Source organism: Polypterus senegalus, unplaced genomic scaffold (genome assembly GCF_016835505.1).
Source record: "Polypterus senegalus isolate Bchr_013 unplaced genomic scaffold, ASM1683550v1 scaffold_5158, whole genome shotgun sequence".
NCBI lineage: Eukaryota > Metazoa > Chordata > Cladistia > Polypteriformes > Polypteridae > Polypterus > Polypterus senegalus.
Window position 1 is genome coordinate 179,431 of NW_024383222.1, and position 22,758 is coordinate 202,188.

General features: G+C 42.7%; 1 long non-coding RNA gene across 1 annotated transcript in view; it reads left to right on the plus strand.

Moving 5' to 3' along the window:
* LOC120521453 overlaps positions 1-19,067 on the plus strand; it is a 40,619-nt gene extending 21,552 nt beyond the window's left edge. The window contains exon 4 of the long non-coding RNA XR_005632131.1: positions 18,662-19,067. This is a non-coding gene — a long non-coding RNA (uncharacterized LOC120521453). The remainder of the gene's footprint in view (positions 1-18,661) is intronic.
* The last annotated feature ends 3,691 nt before the right edge of the window (positions 19,068-22,758 follow it).

Sequence of the window (22,758 nt, forward strand, 5' to 3'; positions counted from 1 at the left end):
TCAGCCCCAGAACTCAAACATCTCCACCAGTGCTGGGAAGAGTTAAAGAGTCTAATGGCTCTGGGAACAAAATATCTCTTGTATCTGTCCGTATTTCAGTTCTGTGATCAACTTGTCAATACACTCAGTATCTCTCTTCTTAAAGTTAACCCCAGCACACATCTAGCATAGAAGAGAGTACTGTCAACTGCCGACTGATAGAACATCTGCAGGGGTTTCTTACATATGTAAAAGGAGCTCAGCCTCCTCAGAGAATAGAGCCTTTGTGTTATGTGACCAGTCCAGTCTATTATCCAACTTCACTCCAAGGTATTTATAGGTCTTGACCAACTCCACATCAACCCCTTCAATGAAGACAGATCTTAGTGGAGGTCTAGACCTACAGTAGTCCACAACCATCTTCTTGGTTTTGGAAGAGTTCAGCACCAGTTAGGTTGACCAACTCCATCCCACAAAGTCATTCACCAGACCCCTGTATTCCTTCTCCTGTCCACATCGGCCCACACCACAATGGCAGTGTCATCTGAGAAGTTCTGCATGTGGCATGTCCCTGAGTTGTAACTAAAGCCTGAAGTGTACAGGGTGAAAGAAAGAACAGTCACCCATGGAGCTCCTGTGCTACAGATTATAGTCTGTGATCTTCAGTTCCCCTGTCTGACAAACAGAAGTCTACCAGTGAGGTAATGTGTAATCCATTTATCCAGCTGTGAATCCACTAATCTTGGGCAGCTTGTTGCTCAGTATGATGGGCTGGATGGTGTTGAAGGCACTAGAAAAGTCAAAGAACACGATCTCACAGCACTATGTAGCGGTGCCACATAGTTAGTTAGTGTTTAAATGTCGGTTCTGGGTGTGTCTCGTTTCATTGTCCCATTGACTGCGTGTATGTGTATCAGTTAATGTTGTCCCCGTAAAGGAGGACGGATGATGGGAGGAGTTCACAACCACTAATCTGGAAAGCACCTGTGTATCAATTAATCAATTACTGCCGTCACGGACTATTTAAGGAGAAAAGGACGAGAGAGAGAAAAGAACTAGCATGAGAGAGGGAGAGAGAAAAGAGGAGAACAATATCGCATTCACGATTACAACTTGCCTGCCGATTCATTCCATTGCGCTTTCATCCAGTTTGTTTTTCATTCATCCGACTGCCTTTCAACCTGCTTGCCGCTGAAGACCCCGGGTCGAATCATCATTCGCCACACGCCGAGGAATCACGGTGAGGTTGTTCCAACGCTGAAATACAAACATTACAATTGCCGCTAATCAGTATCCGTATTCAGGACATTTATTCACGCTCGACTCAAGTTCACAATCATTCTGTTTGCTAGTCATTTGTCGTTTGTGTGGTGTGTGTTATATGTTACGTGGACAAGGGAGGGGATTTGTATATATATATTGTCAGTTTTGCTTTGGGATTGTTGGGGTGGAGGAATATTTGGGTGTGCATTTGTCTTGTGGCGTGTCTTGTCTCATTTAATACATTTATTCCTGTTTAATTTTACATCCTGCTTATTGTCTTAGCATTTCAAACCGTCGATTGTGGGAAAAGTTTATCTGTATAGGAGTACGGCTTGACAGGAAAGGTTTCTCAGTAAATTACCCAGGCCACAGGTCTTGGAGGTGTAGTTGCCGGCTGGGAATAAGGGGTCGGCCGTTACATAAGTGGTGCCCTCTCTGAGGAATCTTTATTTAATTCGATCACTGTCTGCCTTAACTTTCCGAATTAACATGTCTTTAGGGCGTGCCGAGCAGGACGACACCATTGCTTCGCCGTGTGATGATGGAGTAGCCGGGCGCGCACGCCACGGTCAGAGCGTGTTCAGCGTGCGAGAGGTGGTGGATTCTTTGCAGTCGCTGTACCTCAAGATCACCGTGGACCTGAAGAGGAAGGCCTGGAGGACCAGCACCTGTCAGTTCTGTTACTCCTTGGGCTGGATTCGTTAACCACCATGAGGATGACCATCCATCTCAGTCCCAGGGGGTATACGGTACCGGGGGAAGGGATATGCGAATTCATTTATAAATCTAAAGAAGATCTGGGCTCTGAATTTATCGGGTTTTACGCAGCAGAGAGGAGCGGCGCAAGCACCTCGGCGGCAGCCCCAGTGGAGGGACAACCTGAAGAGGTGAGGCCGGTGCTGAAGAAGTGGGCCGAGGTGTGGACGGAGAAGTTAGGAGTTGCCCGTGGGGTGACCCACATGGTCCACACCTTGGACGAAGTCCCTATAAGGCACCGAGCTTACCGAGTTTCTCCACTAAAGAGGGCGTCATTAAAGAACACCTCGATCGGATGCTCGCCGAGGGAATAATAGAACCATCTTCCTCCTCCTGGGCGTCCCCTGTGGTCCTCGTGAAGAAGCCGGATAATTCCTATCGTTTCTGTGTGGACTACAGGGGGGTTAACGAGAAGACGAGCCTGGACGCATATCCCATGCCCCTGGTTCATGAAATACTGGAGTCACTGCATGGAGCTGCAGTGTTTAGCACCTTAGATCTCCGCAGTGGCTATTGGCAGGTGCCGATGGATGAGGGGAGTAAGAAGAAGACAGCAGTCATCACCCCTGAAGGCCTGTTCCAGTTCAATGTCATGCCTTTTGGGCTTAAAAATGCTGGGGCCACTTTCCAGCGGCTCATGGAGCAGGTTCTGAGGGGGTTGATAGGCAAGATCTGCTTCGTGTATATCGACGACGTCATTGTTTACTCCCCTTCTATAAATCAACATCTCCGGGATTTAGACACCATCTTCCAGCGGTTTCATCAAGCGCACCTTACGCTGAACACGAAGAAGTGTACCTTCATTCAACCCACATACGCTTCCTCGGGCACATTCTTTCATCGGAGGGGGTCGCTGTAGACCCCGAGAAGACCTTGGCCATCCGGGAGTACCCCACGCCCACAGATTTGAAGTCGTTGCAACGTTTTCTTGGGTTAGTGGGTGGTACCATAAGTTTATTCCCGGATGGCAGATATAGCGGCTCCCTTGAACCAGCTTAGAAAAAAAGATGTCCCGTGGGAGTGGACCACAGAATGCCAGGACGCGGTCGAGCGACTAAAGAGCCGCCCGTTCTGGCCCAACCAGATCCACAGCTCGTCTTCCAGGTACAAACTGATGCCAGCAACCTGGGGCTCGGCGCCGTGCTCACTCAGAGAATTAACCAGGCTGAACATGTCATCGCGTACGCCTCACGAGTTTTGCGCGGCGCTGAGCTGAACTACTCGACAGCTGAAAAGGAGTGCTTGGCTGTCGTGTGGGCTGTGGAGAAATGGAGACATTATCTGGAGGGGGTTGAATTCGAAGTGTACACCGACCATCACGCTCTGACCTGGGTGTTCAATCACCCGAAGACCTCCTCCCGTCTGACCAGGTGGGTCCTCCGCCTCCAGAATTTTACATTCAGGGTGACCTATCGGAAGGGCTGTGGTAACATCGTGCCGGATGCACTGTCTAGGGTATCGGAGCCGTCGGGATGGTGTGTTTGGCAGAGGCGAAAAATGATCCTCCCTCTGCCAAGGAGCCTTGAAGACCTGGCCCAAGCACAAGCTACCAGTCCATTCTGCCAGAACATCAGGGAAGGGCTGGAGCAACAGCGGACTGACCGGGTACACTTTGTGGACCTCCAGGGGGTCTTGTACAGGACTATTCCATCCGCCCTTGGGGGTCTGCAACATCAACTTGTGGTCCCGGAAGAGCTCGTCCCCGACTTTTTGAAGCACTACCATGACAGTCCTTTAGGTGGTCACCTTGGTAGGACAAAAACTTTATTAAAGATTCTGGGGTTGCGTGGTGGCCGCCTGTCCGAAAGACGTGTGCCACAACGTGAAGACGTGTGTGACCTGCCAACAACTAAAAAACCCACCTGGTAAACCGGCGGGATTACTTCAATCGACAATCGCAGATGGACCAGGAGAGACTTTGGGAATCAATCTAATGGGGCCATTTCCTATCACCAGCTCGAGGAAGACCGTCCTGATGGTAGTAGTAGACTATTTTTCGAAGTGGGTGGAGCTGTTTGCGTTAGCCGATGCAAGGGCTAACAAAATATGCTCCATCCTGAAGAACGAAATCTTCACCCGCTGGGGGGTGCCAAGAAACATCATCTCGGATCGGGTCCGCAGTTCACAAGCTCCATATTGGATGAACTTTATGCAGCCTGGGGAGTGAAGAAAAACCTCACCACCGCTTACCATCCCCAGGCCAACATGACGGAGCGAGTGAACCGGACCCTGAAGAACATGATCGCCTCCTATGTGGGTGAACGCCATCAGGACTGGGATAAATGGCTCCCCGAGCTCGGTTTGCCCTGAACACCTTAGTGTTCAAATGTCAGTTCTGTGTGTGTCTCGTTTCATTGTCCCATTGACTGCGTGTATGTGTATCAGTTAATGTTGTCCCCGTAAGGAGGACGGATGATGGGAGGAGTTCACAACCACTAATCTGGAAAGCACCTGTGTATCAATTAATCAATTACTGCTGTCACGGACTATTTAAGGAGAAAAGGACGAGAGAGAAAAGAACTAGCACGAGAGAGAGAGAGAGAAAAGAGGAGAACAATATCGCATTCACGATTACAACTTGCCTGCCGATTCATTCCATTGCGCTTTCATCCAGTTTGTTTTTCATTCATCCGGACTGCCTTTCAACCTGCTTGCCGCTGAAGACCCCGGGGTCGAATCATCATTCGCCACACGCCGAGGAATCACGGTGAGGTTGTTCCAACGCCGGAAATACAAACATTACAATTGCCGCTAATCAGTACCCGTATTCAGGACATTTATTCACGTTCAGACTCATGTTCACGATCATTCTGTTTGCTAGTCATTTGTCGTTTGTGTGGTGTGTGTTATATGTTACGTGGACAAGGGAGGGGATTTGTATATATATATATTGTCAGTTTTGCTTTGGGATTGTTGGGGTGGAGGAATATTTGGATGTGCATTTGTCTTGTGGCGTGTCTTGTCTCATTTAATACATTTATTCCTGTTTAATTTTACATTCTGCTTATTGTCTTTGCATTTCAAACCGTCGATTGTGGGGAAAAGTTTATCTGTATAGGAGTACGGCTTGACAGGAAAGGTTTCTCAGTAAATTATCCAGGCCACAGGTCTTGGAGGTGTAGTTGCCGGCTGGGAATAAGGGGTCGGCCGTTATCTTTGTCTAGATGTGAGTGGATCTGGTGGAGAAGGTAGAGAATGGCAACATCCACACCCACTTTCTATCGATAGGCAAACTGCAGGGGTCTAGTGCATGATTCACCTGTGGTCTGAGGAGATGAAGAAGTATTTGTTCCAGGGTCTTCATGACATGGGACATTAAGGACACATGCCTTATTATTAGAAAATCAGCGTACACTTTTAACAGGAACCACAGTGTCCATACAGAAGTTCAGGTACTCTGTCACACAGTTTGTAATCCCCTCAATATCGTCTACATGTGATTCCTGCAGAACACTCCATTCAGTTGACTCAAAATAGTCCCTAAGAGCATTTTCTACTTCCCATTTCTTGAAGGAGTGTATAGTTGTAAGTTGTCTTTCAATCTGAGGCTTGTACTGATGCTGAAGGTACACCAGACAGTGGTCAGATTTACCCAGTGGGGAAGGGAAGAGTCGCTTGGTAAATGTCCCTCACGTTTGCATACAGAAGGTCAATTGTCCTGTTTTTCTGGTGGAACAATCAGCATACTGAAAGAAGGAAGTCAGAGTCAAGTCCAATGTAGTTTGATTGAAATCACCAGAGATTACAAGGAAAGCTTCTGGGTGTTGCGCCTGAAGTTTCGCAGTGGTTGAAAGTATGACGCCACACAACTTTCCTGCATCCATCTATGGATGAACATAAACAACATTTGGTAAAGTTACTCATACTTGTACGTGTAGTTGTTATTTGCATTCCAACTAGGGAGGCATGACAGTAAGCAGCAGTAGTTGACACCAACATCTCTGTAAGTAATGTAACCATTGTCGAGCGCCAAATAATTAAAAGTAACAGAAACAATGATTAATTATTGGAAAAAGGCAGAGGCTGACTTCAAAGCAGTAACCAGAATTAGAATTAGAATCCCTTTTAGTTACCAGTACTTCATGCTAAAATTTGACTTGGCAGATTTGGATCTGCTTATGTAAAAGGATACAAAATGTAGGTACATAAAATAAGACACTCCAATATATTTTTTAATTTTTAATAAATATATTTTCTAGTGTTTTGAATGTCAAATTCATAGTGCTTGGTGCTCTGCTGAACACTGTGTCAAGGAAAATACCCAAACAGTTCACTAGATGGCACTATCGCTAGGGAGGAACTAAAACACCACAGAGGAAAGAGCGGCAGATTAAATCCTGCAGCTAGTGATGGGCGGAGTGAAGCCTCACGAAGCATCAAAACGTTGAAGCAATTGTGTCAGAAATCGTATTGAAGCTTCAAGCATTTGACACTCACCTCTCTAGTGACCCCTCCTGGCCATTTTCATTAACATTACACAAACTCATGATCCACTTCAATGACGTCTGTTATAACTCTTATTGCTTTTATTTTTCGCTGCTACAGACTGACAACGAAGATAAGGGTTCGTCAGCAACTTCTAGTGTCTGATGTCTAAAAATATATATATATATATATATAACTAACGCCGACAAGCAGAATGCACTATACGATAGCAAGAGGTAAACAAAATAAGACGCCTCACTCATGGATTCCCGGCTCTTTCAATTAGTATTTACTTTTGCACTGTATCATTATAATCGCTCCTGTTATTAGTATTAGAATTAACCTTCATCTTTTCTTGAGATCACATTTAATAGCCTTAAATGTTTTCTTTGGTTTGACTTAATTAAAATGGAGTAGACGGAAAATAAAGGTTTATCCCTGTACTTTGCCATGATATAGGTAAGCACATTTGAGAAAGAAAAGGTGAAATCCTTAAATCACTTGTTATTATTCGATCAAGTATTGAAATATTTCATTTATTAATACTTTACAATATTTTGTGGAGCACGAAAGCAAAGAAATAGCTGCAAAAAATGTCGCCGTCAATGGCTCACTAACTAAGGTGGTTGCTTTTCAAATTCTGAGCGTAGTGCTAGCCCGAGTTCGATCCGACTTAAAGACTCATCAAAATTAACAATAATAAAAAAAATTATCAGAATTGAAATCTTTATAACCAATTTGAACTAAATAATTTTGAGAGATACTGTGGAAGGATCGCATAAGAGATCTGTTCGGGAATCACCAAAATCGCCATCAAAATGCGATGTCTAATTGCGGATGGCAGCTCACGTATTTACATTAATCCATTTCTATTCATTGCCATTTGACGTCCATGAACCCCTCCATTGAATAAGGCAGTGGTTCTCAACCTGTGGGGAAGTAACAAAAAGGGGGCGAAGATGTGAAAAAGAAAACATCTGTTGGAACCAAAACAAATTAACTTAAACTACATTCTGATAATAGAACAATAAATACTGTATAGAGTTAGATAAATGTCGATAAAAGTTAAGTAGGTATAATCAAATATGCATCTACATTTCAAAAAATGTTGGGGCGATTAAAACTGTTATGAAAACTCGGGTCTCAAATACTTAAAGGTTGAGAAACGCTGGAATAAGGTGATAACAAAGCCACTGTGGTAGATCAGGTTGAATTTGCTCTGCTGCACCAAACATTCAAAAGTGTCAATCCGGAGCACATCAGAGAGGCTGAGAGACACGGCGCAGATCAGTCACCGACACACAGACACACACGGGACACTCCAATGTGAGCAGTGCACATATCAAGGTCGGCATTAAAGATTGAGTGCTGAGGCAACAAAAAGCAGCGGGATAAACACATCTGGACCTCTGTTGAAAAACATTTGCTTTTAACAGCAGCATCCCTCCCTCGTGAACACATCTTCAAGGTCCGACAGGTGATCAGTAAAAGTTTTTAGTCACAGCACAGTGCAATAATAAAACATTTCCTAAAACATATAGTTGTCCAGTCTGTATCATTCCTAAGCAATCTTCCAGAGGCGCAATCCCAGTTACTAACACATTAACACTCAAAGTAAGAACACATTCCACCTTATCAATTTAATATTTAAAAATTTAAACCGCTAAACCCGCCATCAACAACTACAAAAACAGTTGAAATCGTTACTCAAATATTTTTTTTGTTATAGACATAAAACAAGATGCACGTTTCCATTTGATATATCTTACTAGTGTTCTCGCCTTGCTCGCTCCCGTCCACGCTGGAATTTGCTGTTTAATGAAAAAAAAAAAAAGAAAGAAAATCAGACTCTTTGGGTCATAATTTACAGAGGGTGGACGTGGGACCCGAACCCACGTATGCTTTATTATGAAGCGTAACGCTACCGCGCACCACTACTATTTTCAGGGGGTGGTATATAATGTATGTTTTTAATGTATACATGTATGTATGTACTGAAGCGACAACAATATATATATAGATGTATACTATATGACATACCTTCAGTGTTGCATGAAAACGTTGCATGAGGCGAAGAATGGATATTTATGAGAGTATTATAGTGAGAGATGTGTCGTCACCCGTATTGCTAAAGCTCTTCTTTGCAGCATTATGCATTCAACAAGTCGGCGTTTGTATGATGTATAATTTTATTTTTGCCACAAAGTATTATCAGGTATAATCATTTAACATGTATTGATCATCTACAAACTTTCATTTCAATTTCATTCTGTTGAGTTTTTTAACTCTGTTGATGCCATATGTACCTCAAACGGGAGCTCCATAAATAAATAATGAGTGAAGCTTTGCAGAGTACTGAGATTGCGTCATGACGGGCTTTGAACGGGCTCAGAAGCCTCAGACATGCGTAGTATCGAGATTGGATCATGACAGGGCTTCGAAGTCTCAAGCAAACATGGTCACTGGTTACTAAATCTTTGTGAAGCCTCAGCACACTCAAAGGCATTGACCTTTATATTTTGAGAGTCTATCTGACACTTAACTCTCTAGTTATATTTTGTAATTCGTATTGACATTACACACTTCAGTTGATATGGTTAAACTACAATTCAGGTAGTTGCTGAGAATTAATTATTGTTCTTGTGGATTGCTGTGATTTCCTTTGTCTGATACATAGTGTCAAAGATATATTGTCATATATCAACTTTATAATATAAAAAGATTAGGTAAATCGTTCAACCTTTTTATGGAACACTTAATTTTGTTCAAAACCGTACGTCATATAGTATACATCTATAAATATAATTTTTCGGTCTTCATTAGGAGAATACAACAATGATACTCGTATCAATTAAACCATTTTAACGTGCATATGTCAAACAACATATTTCATCCGCGCAGTAAGAACAGTAGTAGTAGTTCAGTTGTGCAGAGCTCGTTAATTATCCCGATTAGGTGGCTCAGTGGTGTTGTCACAGTCTCGGTAAAACACCAGGGGTTCGCATCACTGATCCTCCTCTTGTGAAAGTTTTTTCCATTCCTCCATTTAACAAGCTTGGACGGATAGCGGCGAATCGAGCTATCGAGGGAAGGTTGGGCCACCGTAGTCGGGCAGGGGGCACATGCCCCTAATTATATTGTGTATGTAAAGAGTTTCACTGTAAAACGTAATAAACTTCATATTTGAGTGTTTGGAGACCCTTGTGTCGTACTGAATTTGTATTGTAGAAAAACAAACTACTGTCCAGCATGCCTCAATGTGTCTTTTCGTTTCTGATCGCTATACGGCACTTCCAACTTGGGACAATTCGCTATAAACAGTTTCAGCCAACCAGCGCCTTCTAAACATGCAGAGTGACAGTGTGAACCTTTATTGTAGCGGCTCAGCATCATCGTTTCAGTCAGTCATTGTCCTGTTAGACTATTTACTGTTAAGTACTGCTTGAGCTACCATTTATAGTACAACAGGTGGCCTACGTAGTTCTTAAATCGATATTGAAATGCACACACAAGTCTCCTAAATTACTTATTGAAATGGCTACATTTACAGTGTCCGTTTTAGGAAGTCGTAGTTTTACTTGTTCCGTTATTAGGAATTATAATTTCTCAGTGTCACATATTATTCGTTACTACTCACGAGTCCCGTATCATTGAGATTCTGTTTTATATTCTGTATAAGGAAACTTTTAGAAGGAGTGTTAATTGTACTGACTGTAGTAGAATTGTCATCTTCTTAAAATTACTTTATTCATTTCATACTGACAATTAATCATAAGGTCAAACATCAAGGAGGATTTAAGTTTGCATGGACTGCGCTGTTTCTTTTTTTCGTGACATCGCGCCAGTAGAGAGTGCGTCACGTTAACAATGCATTCTGTCCTAAGTGACAGCGCACATGCTATTTTATGTTTCCTACAGGCCAATGTGTCTCAATTTCCTCATTAATATATTTTGACAGTGTATTTTAGTGAGAATGATTATAAACATATTACCCATGATCATTTCCCATGTAGATAGGTGTAACGTTTGGTGAGTATAAATAAAAAGTAACATATACACTCACCTAAAGGATTATTAGGACCACCATACTAATACGGTGTTTGACCCCTTTCGCCTTCAGAACTGCCTTAATTCTACGTGGCATTGATTCAACAAGGTGCTGAAAGCATTCTTTAGAAATGTTGGCCCATATTGATAGGATAGCATCTTGCAGTTGATGGAGATTTGTGGGATGCACATGCAGGGCACGAAGCTCCGTTTCACCACATCCCAAAGATGCTCTATTGGGTTGAGATCTGGTGACTGTGGGGCCATTTTAGTACAGTGAACTCGTTGTCATGTTCAAGAAACCAATTTGAAATGATTCAAGCTTTGTGACATGGTGCATTATCCTGCTGGAAGTAGCCATCAGAGGATGGGTACATGGTGGTCATGAAGGGATGGACATGGTCAGAAACAATGCTCAGGTAGCCCGTGGCATTTAAACAATGCCCAATTGGCACTAACGGGCCTAAAGTGTGCCAAGAAAACATCCCCACACCATTACACCACCACCACCAGCCTGCACAGTGGTAACAAGGCATGATGGATCCATGTTCTCATTCTGTTAACCCAAATTCCGACTCTACCATTTGAATGTGTCAACAGAAATCGAGACTCATCAGACCAGGCCACATTTTTCCAGTCTTCAACTGTCCAATTTTGGTGAGCTTGTGCAAATTGTAGCCTCTTTTTCCTATTTGTAGTGGAGATGAGTGGTACCCGGTGGGGTCTTCTGCTGTTGTAGCCCATCCGCCTCAAGGTTGTGCAGGAAATGTGGTTTTTTATGTCTATGAAAGGAAGGACGGTAAAGCCTTGAATGAAACTGAGTGTTGATGCTTTGGGTAACAAGACAGGTTAAGGAGCAGAGAACATTGAATGTAACATTGACTGCGGGGATTATGTAACTGGAAGATAGTTTAAGAATACAGAAACGATAAAAACTTAGTCTTTCAATAATTCTACTTACGTCAATTATTTACTCTGTTGTGCTGCACTTCGGAAGATTACTTATTTACCCCCAGCGCAGTCTTTGATAAGATGCATTCACAAGTAAAGGATGTTGCTGACAAAGTCAGGTGCTTTTTTGAAAGTTTGGCTCCAGATGTGCTTATTCAGCTGCTCCTTCTTCTCAGTACTTGAGTGATCTTTACGTTTACCTCTGGATGAATTCGAAAAGTTTCTTTACAACTTTTTGTCTCATTAACGCAGAAATCCTGAGGCTTTCCTAAAACTGCAGAAGACACTGTTGATGGCGCTGATTCTGTTTTAAAGACAGTTGTGATTAGTTATGCAGAACACGCTTTTACTCACATTGCTTTTGTAAATCAATAATACAAATCAGCAACAGATCTGGGAATCACTGAATAGTAAAACGTTTAATGAGGAGTGTCTTGCATATACTGGTGTAAAGACCACGTCGGCTTTAGTGAAGCGTTTCTTAGCCTCTGTGATACGATCGACATGGGGTAGAATAGATTCTGGATTGTTATAATACGTGCTACCTTACGCAAAATATGCTCATCAATTTGTTACAGATTCTAGGTGAACACGATTCCATACCATGGAAAAAGGTGCTCCATGTAAATCGTTCATAATGTCTCCAAAATATATTTGTTAACTTTCAGACAAGTACTACTTAACTGTTTTATACAAAATCATTACTTCAACATATCTGTGCCCTAACTAGGATTAGCGAATTTTATCGCTGTAGCACAAACAACCGCTTTTACCCTTTGAGCCAAAGCACTTCAGCAGACTAGTTACTGACCAAATCGACTTCTGACTGCGCAGATATCACTGACGCCATTACACTAGCGTACTCAAAATCAACAACAACAACAACAACATTTATTTATATAGCACATTTTCATACAAACAGTAGCTCAAAGTGCTTTACATAATAAAGAATAGAAAAAGACACAATAAGAAAACAAAATAAATCAACGTTAATTAACATCGAATAAGAGTAAGGTTCAATGGCCAGGGGACAGAAAAACAAAAACTCCAGACGGCTGGAGAAAAATAAAATCTGTAGGGATTCCAGACCATGAGACCGCCCAGTCCCTCTGGGCATTCTACCTAACATAAATGAAACAGTCCTCTTTGGATTTAGGGTTCTCACGGAAGGGCTTGATGATGATGATGGTCACGTAGACTTCTGCCTTTAAATCTATCCATCATTGTTGGAGCATCATGATGCTTTGAGTAGGTGGAAGTGGCGCAGGCCACCACCACAGAGAAACCGGAAAAGAAACAGAAGAGAGAGTAGGAGTCAGTACGGATTTTAGAGCCACCATGAGTAGTTATTATAAGGAAATTGAACATACAGAGTATCAGGATTAAGTTAAATTAAACTGAAGTTATAGAAAGGCCATGTTAACGTAATATGTTTTCAGCAGTGTTTTAAAGTGCTCTACTGTATTAGCCTGGCGAAATCACGTGACGGGCGATTTGAAGCAAGCCTCAAGCGGTGCTTCGATCTCCAGTGCTTCGATAGCTCGACACAGTGTAGAAACCTGAGTATCGAGCGCCCATCACTACCTGCAGCCAAGCGGAATGCAAGCTAAAGTTTGTGCCTCTTTGTTTGTAACTACAGGTGGGATAATATTCCTCCAAACAAGACGTAATACTCCGAGTAAGGCATAAGAGTGTTGCGAAGCTGTGTATATAACGTGCAAAGCTGGGAGTTAAGTATTTTTTGTGTAATCTGATGAAAATAAAATGTTTAGCTATACCTGGAAGAGCTAAAGCCACGAGGGTTGTTTTCACATTGCCAGACGCGTTAAAGGGCTGAAACACATCTTGTCTTGGTTTATGTCAATGTATTGCAGTGTGTTTATGTGTTTGTTGAATATGAGCAGTTTGATAAGTGATAAGTTTTCAATCATAGGGTTTTAAGGAAAAAAACAAAGATGTTAGCTGGATAATTTTACAAGTGTTATTTTATATGGAGTTAAATGTGTTCTGTAATATTGTTAATACAGTACTTAAAAATATGATATAAAGACTGTAACATGAGTTGTTACAGTTAGTGGTACATAAACTATGGACTTAATGTGTTAACTCTGGAGTAACTGCAGGTCTGACATTGTGGTCAGCAGTACAGGAGCACCGCACTGTACTTTCTCCGGTCCTGTTCAGTCTATATACATCAGACTTCCAATACAACTCGGAGTCCTGCCACATGCAAAAGTTCGCTGACGACACTGCTATCGTGGGCTGCATCCGCAGTGGGCAGGAGGACAAGTATAGGAACCTAATCAAGGACTTTGTTAAATGGTGCGACTCAAACCACTTACACCTGAACACCAGCAAAACCAAGGAGCTGGTGGTGGATTTTAGGAGGCCCAGGCTCCTCATGGACCCCGTGATCATCAGAGGAGACTGTGCAGAGTGTGCAGACCTATAAATACCTGGGAGTGCAGCTGGAAGACAAATTGGACTGGACTACCAATACTGATGCTCTGTGTAAGAAAGGTCAGAGCCGACGATACTTCCCTAGAAGGCTGGTGTCCTTCAACATCTGCAATAAGATGCTGCACATGTTCTATCAGACGATTGTGGCAAGCGCCCTCTTCTGCATGGTGGTGTGCTGGGGATGCAGCATAAAGAAGAGGGATGCCTCACGCCTGAAAAAACTGGTGAGGAAGGCAGGCTCTATTGTGGACACGGAGCTGGACAGTTTAACATCCAGTGGCAGAGCGATGGGCACCGAGAAGGCTCCTGTAAATCATGGAGAATCCACTGCATCCACTGAACAGCATCATCTCCAGACAGAGGAGCAGCTTCAGCGACAGACTGCTGTCACCGTCCTGCTCCACTGAGAGAATGAGGAGATCATTCCTCCCCACACTATGCGACTCCTCAATTCCAACTGGGGAAGGGTTAACATTAATATACAAAATTATTGTCTGTCTGTTATGCCTTCATTGTTATAACTCTTTAATTTAATATTGTCTTTATTAGTATGCTGCTGCTGGAGTATGTGAATTTCCCCTTGGGATTAATAAAGTATCTATCTATCTATCTATCTTTTCTTCTCAAAAGGAATCACAGACACATGGAATAAGTGACCTAGTAATGTTGTAGCGGTGCTACATGATTAATGTCATTGTAAATTTATTTTGTGCTAAGTCCCTTTTTGTAGCATTGTCCTGTTTACATGGTCTGTGTGTATGTAAATATGCTCCCCTGTAAACAATGGGGTGGAGTAAAACTCTGTGGAACTGTGACCCTCACAATAATTGGTCCTGCCAATTCCATCACCTGCATCTGATCATTTTCTATTTAAACGGAAGAACAGAAAGAAAAAGCACACAGCCCCTTCTACTAGGCCGCCAATTCATTACAGAGCCAGGAAGAAGCAGCGATCCAAACCATTCACCCCTTTGTTTACCTGCTACTTTCAATGCCCAACAACAACATCTTTGCACCGCAAAACCCGGGTTCTGGATTGCACCACGTACTGAGGACAAGCACTGTTAGACTGTTTCTTGTTGTTTGGAGAGAGGAGTAAGCTGTCATTTTAATCTGTGTAATTTCTGTAGGACAATTTTTCTAGGTGAATCAGGTCTGTAAATGCTTTACATTTTCCTTTAAATCTTCTGGACTTTAATGTGTGTTTCATGTTTTCTGTGTGTCTTAGTTTGTGTTTAGTGTGGGGTCAAGGGAGGGTTTGTATTGTATATTAACTTTATGCTGCACCGTTTCTTTTTATTCTTACATTTCACGGTCACTTTTGGGGTTGAATATTATATCAGGGCTTTGTTGTGATATACTGCATATTGTTTGGAGTTCATTTCTTTTTTTTATTAATATATACTCACTTTATTATTTTTCATATTTTTGTTGTTTGGCTTATTTTTTATCATCAATTTGGGAAGTTCATTTGGAAGAAGTTTGGTTTTTGGGTCTAACGTCCTCAGCTTGCCAGACCACGGGTCTTGGTGGTGTAGCTGCTGGTTTGGGAGAGCGACTCGGCTGTTACAATGTGGTGGACAGCAGGACTTTAGAGACCTTCAAAACTCGACTTGATGTTATTTTAGAAGAATTAAACAGACAGGACTGGTGAGCTAATTTGGGCTGAATGACCTGCTCTCATTTAGATTGTTTTAATGTTCTAATTCAGTTTACTTTATTTGAATTTATTAAAAATAAAGATGACATATTTTCAATTGTACAACACATTAGAATACAAGTAACAGAGAGAGTTTAATTAAAGTTTAAGGATGGTGTGAAGTGTGGTGTGTCTCCATGAACTTGATAATTAGACGTCTGATGGCCATGTTAATACTCTGATTCTTGTGAACAACAACCTCCTGATCAAGAAGCTCAAAAGGAATTCAATTACAGTGTCATAAAAGAGTTTAACATCCAATAAAATGAAGACATTAGAATTGTCACGTGTCGTAAAATGTAGTGCCAAATGCCAACATGCACACTGTCAGTTCTCCTTATCAGTCTGTGCCCAGGTGACGACACTGATGTTTTACCTTCATTGTCAGTTACAGTCATATTGCTCATTATTAAAATTCAGCCCTTTCTTTTAATATCTCTGTACCATTTATTTGAGGTAATGAACACCGAGACTGCAAACATTCAGACACAGGAGTACTGATTGTGGAACACAATAAACAATGCAGATCACTGACTCACTAGTCACTAAGTGCTTTTGATCTGCTGGATACCACTCTGGTGGTTAATTTACCATTTACCGACTTCATATGCCAAGTGGTTATTTCAGTTTTATTTTAAATTACTAAGATTTATTTTTATTAAGAATTCTTTAAGTACAGTTAAGGCCTCTACCTGCTGTTTCATCTGTTTAAAATGTCCCAGTGCTCATGGCAGTCATACTGTTCACCTCCTCTGACTGCTCATTCACTGTCAGTGGTCATTAAAACACTAGAGGACATGTGGCTGTCATCCTTAGACTTTCCATTTGGACCACACTGACATGATATTAGGGGTCACATTAAAGTAAAGTCATTAGGAAAGGATGACAAGACGTAATGAGTGAATGAATGCAGTAACCATGTGACAAAAGTCGTTAGTCCTTTGTAATGGAGGACTTTCAAATAAACCTTGTGTAGATGGCACACGGACTAGATGGACATCCTGGCCAGGAAAGGAAGCAGACCCGGAAGGAAGAGATGTACGGACAGCTCCTATAAAAGCAGAGATGTCACTAGGGAACTGTTATTCCCCAGAACGCTAGATGGAAGCAGTCCCAGATAAACACACCCAGTAGGAAGCCAGCATGGCATTCCAGGAAATGTAGTCTGGCAGGGCAGCCCTTACGGGGTGCCATAAAAGGGTGTTACAAAGAGACAAGCTCCCTACTCTAAATCATATTTATCTATTAAAGGCACTATGTAATAGATAGACTTGTTTGAGAAATTAATCTTAAGACTTGATTTCAAATATACCCCTCCTGACTTGAGACTTGACTCGAGACTTGGATGTGAAGAGGAGAAGAACTGAGGGCAGGAAATAACTAGAAGGAGAGTAGTGACAGGGCGTCACCACCAGAGGGCAGAGCTGAGCAGAGGAGAGGACTTGGGGACCTGCAGGTTTGGCTGATGGTGACTTGGCAGACACTCAGATGTCTTATAAGATGTCCTGGAAAAAAGTGAGTGGGAGATGAAAACAGCTGTCACTGTGGGAAAGAACTACTCGATCACAAGACCATCAGTAATGAATATTATTATTATTAACAGTAATGATTATTGACACATCTGGCACCTGACACTGTGACTGTGCTGCTCTTGTTCTTCATTTGTCTCCTGTCTTTGTCAAGTGACATGACGCCTTACCAATGTGTGACATCTGTGTGACTGATGGCCTTTGCTATACTCTTATAATTTGAACCCAAGTCTATTGACTTTAACATTTTTTACATTTCACATGAATATTTATTGTGTTATTTGTTAAAGGTTGTAAACAACAATAACATTTATTGTCTATAGCACATTTTCATATAAATGTTGTAGCTCAAAATGCTTTACATGATGAAGAAAAGTTTATATGAAACAAAAGTAAGATCAGGCAATACTAAGTAACAGTGAATAAAGTAAGGTCAGATAACCAGGAAGACAGAAAGAGCTAACAAAAACACAAAAAACTCCAGGCTCCACCATCTTTATTCCACCCCTTACTGTCCACTGGCCATTTCTGACTTTTATAAAACAGACGTCATTAAAAAGGCAGGACATAAAGAAATGAGCTGCTGTTGTGACAAATTCAAACTGTGAGGACACAAACATGTCACTCATGTGACCCCCACACTCCTGTGAAGTCAGCTGATAAAGTGCTGTGGATTTCCTTTGCTGTCATTTTGATCAAATCACTTATGGGCAGAGCTGGGAATGAACAGCAGTGGTCAGCTGTCATGGGGGTCTCTTCACAGTCCACTCAGACCCTCTCTGTGCCCACTGGACTGGACTTTGGGACGCTGACAGTCCATTTGAAGCTCGTCCTCCTGTTTTATTACAAATTAGTAGAAGGAATAAGAAAACTGAGCTCAACACCACTGAGGTGTTTAGTGGACAAAGGTCAGCTGGTCAGTGTCACCGTCAGTATGTGAGGTCTGAGTGGCCGAGGACAGAAGTGTCACATGTCAGTCTTGTCCTCCATGTCCATTATGTCATCACTCCTAAAGTCAGGCCCAGTGTTTGTCCTTTTAAACCAACAGAGTGTCATCGTCATCATCTAATTACTGTGACGTGAGGAGAGTCCATCATGACAAACAGCTGAGTGTTAAGCTCTGCAGTGACCAGAATGTCTAACAGTTGTCTTTCATGATGTCCTACAAATCAGACAAAATGTCTACACATCCTGAGTCCTGAATGACACAAAGAAATCCCACTTTGTCACCCCCCCATTGTCACCTTCTACAAGTCCATGTGGCCTCTCAAGTGCAGGACACTGTCAGCCTCATTTCTTTGAGCTTCATGTCCAATATTAAAGTCCGTGTGTCTGTTTCAATGACTTCTCACCTGTCAGTACAGCATGAAGGCAGGAGACCCTCTGAGGTGTTTGGTGTCTTACTTATAAGAACAGCGGTGGTCTCGGTTCAAACAGGCTCAGTGAAAAGTAAAAATGCCAGCAGTCATTGAGCCTTTGAGCTCTGTGGCTTCTGTCTGTCTGTCTGTCTGTCCCTCCTCATGTCCTCACTTCTCTTTCTTTATCTCCACAGCCTGTCTTATTGTCGTCTCACCTCCGGATGTTCCTCATCTCTCTCCTCAGTCCTCTCTTCTCCACAATCACAGCTGACTGAACTGGACCTGAGTGAAAACAATCTGGGAGATTCAGGAGCTCGTCAGCTGTGTGAGGGTCTGCAGACCCCAAACTGTAAATTAAAGACCCTGTGGTGAGTAAACAGGGTGAGGTGTGTGGGGTTATGAAGTCACAGCTGACGGCCTGATGGACAGACTGATCACAGGACACCACATGGACTGACTGAAGGAAGGAGAAGGACAGGCAGTGGGACAAGAAGGACAAAGAGCAGTGGACAAGTGGAGCTGGATGGAGGTGACAGACAGGGAGGACAACAAAGATAATGAGAGATGAGAGAAGGAGAACAACAAAGAGGAGGAGTGTGAGATGAGCTGAGAAAAGGAAGAACAGAAAAGGTGGACAGACAGAGGGACAAGAACACAGGGAGGAGAGGTGACAGGATCAGGACAGCAGGCAGAGTGGACAGGAGGGGGTGGACATGGTTATGGGGGTCACTTGAAACCAACAAGACAGAGAAGAGTCACTGTCAGTGGACATGGTGGTAAGGGGACAACAAGAAGAAAGAAGAGGACAGAAAATGAGAGAAGACAGGAGAGTGAGGAGGAGTGGGAAAGAAAATAATAAAGAGAGAGACTGGACATAAATTAAGAGAGCAGAACACAGGAAGTGACCACAGAGGGGTCAACACCATGTCACCTGGACAGACCACCTTCTGTTGTGATTGCTCTAACAGTACAATATAACAAAGGGCTGAGGCCTCTAGAATAGCCCACCAAACAAATGTCACCCCCAGGCAGGCCCACTCCAGGCAAACAGGAGGCTTCAGGCCTGACTAGGCCTCAGAAAGGAGCTCAGGCTTTTAAATTCAAAATAAAATCAAAAAGAGTCTCAGAGGCGTGAAGTGAGTCTGACCAGAGGGAGAACCGTGAAAACTCCAGCTGGAGCAGAGACAAGTCCACAAGTGGTCTTTATAAAAGACGAGGTTTATTAACAAAAGAGCCAAAGGGGCTGCCAAAGGCAATCCAAAGCTAACAACATTCAAAAAGCACAAACTGTGAGAGAATCTGAACTCAAGAGCCAAAGGTTCAAAGACAATAATCAGAATTAAAAACAAAAGAGCAAAATACTCACAAAGACCACCAATCACCAGAGCGCAGTCAAATGAGTCACAGCCTTTAGAGAGTTGGGGGGCAGGTGGTCCTGCATCTTGGGATCAAACCACAAAATACAAGGAATGTGAGAGAACTGCAAGACACACACAGAGATACTGAATAATAACTGAATAGAATAAAAATAACAGATAATACAGAATTAAACAAATAATAAATGAACAGAACAATGTTATAAAAACAATGGAAAACAATGAAGGAGAATAAAAAATAAACTGTCAGCAGGAGCCACGGAGGACCCCCAGCCTGACTAGAACACCTTCACTGAGATGAAATGAAACCAAAAGGCCTTCAGAGGACGGTGACCTGACTGGACAGTGAACTGAGTGACCGGCAGGGTGACACACATGTCATGTGACTTAGGGACACTGAGGAGAATTCTGGGAAGTTGACCTGAGTGGGCATGTCACTGTGATAGTACAGTGTGTGAGGTGGGGTCCTCTTATGTTTGTAACTCACACTTGTGTCCTTCACAGGCTGGAGTATAATGAGATCAGTGAGAGTGAGAAGAAGAACCTGAGGTCACTACAGGAGGAGCTGAACAAGACTGGACAGCAAGTGAATATCAACACAGAATACTGAACATGCTGATCAACTGACCCCTATGATGGTGCCCCTGTCCACTCCCTCTAAATTCTTCTCTTTATTCTTTTATAATCCCCTCAGCTCTCCTCCATATTTAATAAACTCTCCATGTCTTCTTCTCAGCCTGTGTGCTTCCTCTTTAAACTCATTTGAGTTTCTCTACCCTGTCACCCTGAACCGTCACAACACTCCGCAAGTTCAGACCAGAGATCCCTGAGTTTCACCAGACAGAGAATCACGGTGAGAATTGTCCTCTGAAACCAGTGGGGGTCACAAAGCCCACCGAGGAGAGCAGCAGGAGCAAACACGGTGGCCAGTCCAGTTGTAGGGTGATGGAGAGTGAGGCTAATCCTTGCATTGGTAACATATTCTGGACAGGCAACGGGCCATCACAGGTCAGGCTAATGGTGATCTGAGCAGGAACCTCATAAACCTACTGCTCTTCAACATCACGTGGTGTTGTTTGAACCCGTGTCTGCTCTACTCCTTGTTCACTGCTTCATTTTCCCACAGTTCATGTCATCTTTTGTTTGTGACTGAACAGACTCTACCATGTGCTGGTCTGGACTTCTGTAACATACACAAGGCTCAGCTCTCTTTGTCTTCTTTGTCATTCCCTCATTGTCACCTCACTGTCACCTCCACTTGTGTCCTGTTTAGAGAGCAATGGCCTGAATGAGTGAGCCATTTAAAAAGAAATAAGAGGGCAAAAAGAAAAGATGAGGAGAACTCAGGCCTGCTGGTTAGAAAGTGTAAGGAACTGGCGGCCCACCCAGGGTTGGATTTCATGCATTAAACCTGATGTCAACTGGCTCCAGTGCCCAGCGGCTTTAAACTGGACTGAGTGGGTTCAGAAAATGGAGGGACAGAGGACACCAAACACAACTCAGAAACAAGAGGGAGTGGAACTGGGATGAGAGTCCAATTACTGAGGGTCTGAATGAGGGAGTGTGTGCCCTGAACTTGAAGGTGGGCTTCTCCAGGACATCAGAACATGGAGCTGAGTGTGGACAGATGGACTTTGAGTGTGACATTCCACCATAATAACCCCCTCCCCTTTCCAGGTAACATAGAGGGTGCCTTCTGCAGTGCATACTGAAGCAATGAGAAGAAGACCCCAGACCATTCATGGAGGACAGGGTTTATCTTCTCACATTTGTTCCGTTCTGCTCTTCTGCTTGAAACTGTTGAAATCAACTGGATGTCCTGCCATTTTGAACTGCTGGTGTCTTTTTGCAAACTTTGCATTTTACTTTAGTTTGCTCAACATCCTCATATTTTTTACATTAATATGTGTTGACTGTGCACAAGTAACTGGGTGACTAAACTATAGTGTTTGCTTGACTGTTTAAATGCAGTATTTGTTTTTTAAAATAATAAGAATGATAAATAAATTAAAAACATGATTTTCATGTTTGAATATTGCTTTAAAACTTTAATTTGATATAAATGATTTAATAGAAGAAAAAATCCCCCAGCCCAGTTGGTAGGACATCATAGAGTGCATTAGCGCCACCTACTGTGCTGGAGTCTGCTGCAACTTTCAACAAAGAAAAACAAAATCGTAAGTCCAAAGCCTTTCGAAAACTCCAGTAAGCCCTCAGATTGGTCACTTTGTCTACTCTGTTTTAAAATATGTGTCACCATAAACTGCTGCTCTCCAAAAAATCTCAGTTTCTCAGATCACATCTCCTCTTTCCTCCTGGTGCACAGCACAGCCCTCAATATACAGAAAGTCCCACTGTGTTACAAACATTCATGTCAAGCGTATTCACTCTGAATAAAGAGCCACTCAGTCCAGCGTGTCTAAGATATAATTGTGTTGTAATTCTTATCATTTCCTCCCTTCTCTTACTTCTCACACTCTTTTATTTCCCAGCACTCTCTCAGTTTCATGAGGACGTCTTCCTTTCTTTTCTTTATCCAAACTCTGTGGCTGAACTGATTTTTTAATGATGGCTTTTTCTTCCCCTTTCATTCAATGCTATCCCACTCCATTTCTACTTTTCACACTCGTAGTCTTCTGGCTTTGTGTCGAATCAGCAGAAGATCAGTGACTTTCTTTCAGTCCCCAGTTAGTTTTGTTGACATTCACACAGCAGACTTTCAAGTGAACCACAAGTCACAATAAACTCCTTGTTATTGTGCCGTTGACTTTCATTGGGCAATTTTGTCACAGGAAGAAAAATCATCACAGAGGATCGACAAGAGCTGATCTTGTGCCCCACCATATTTGCAGTGATGATGTGACTTGTTTACCAAACGCACATCATATGGGGGGAAACCCATCCAGGGTTAGTTA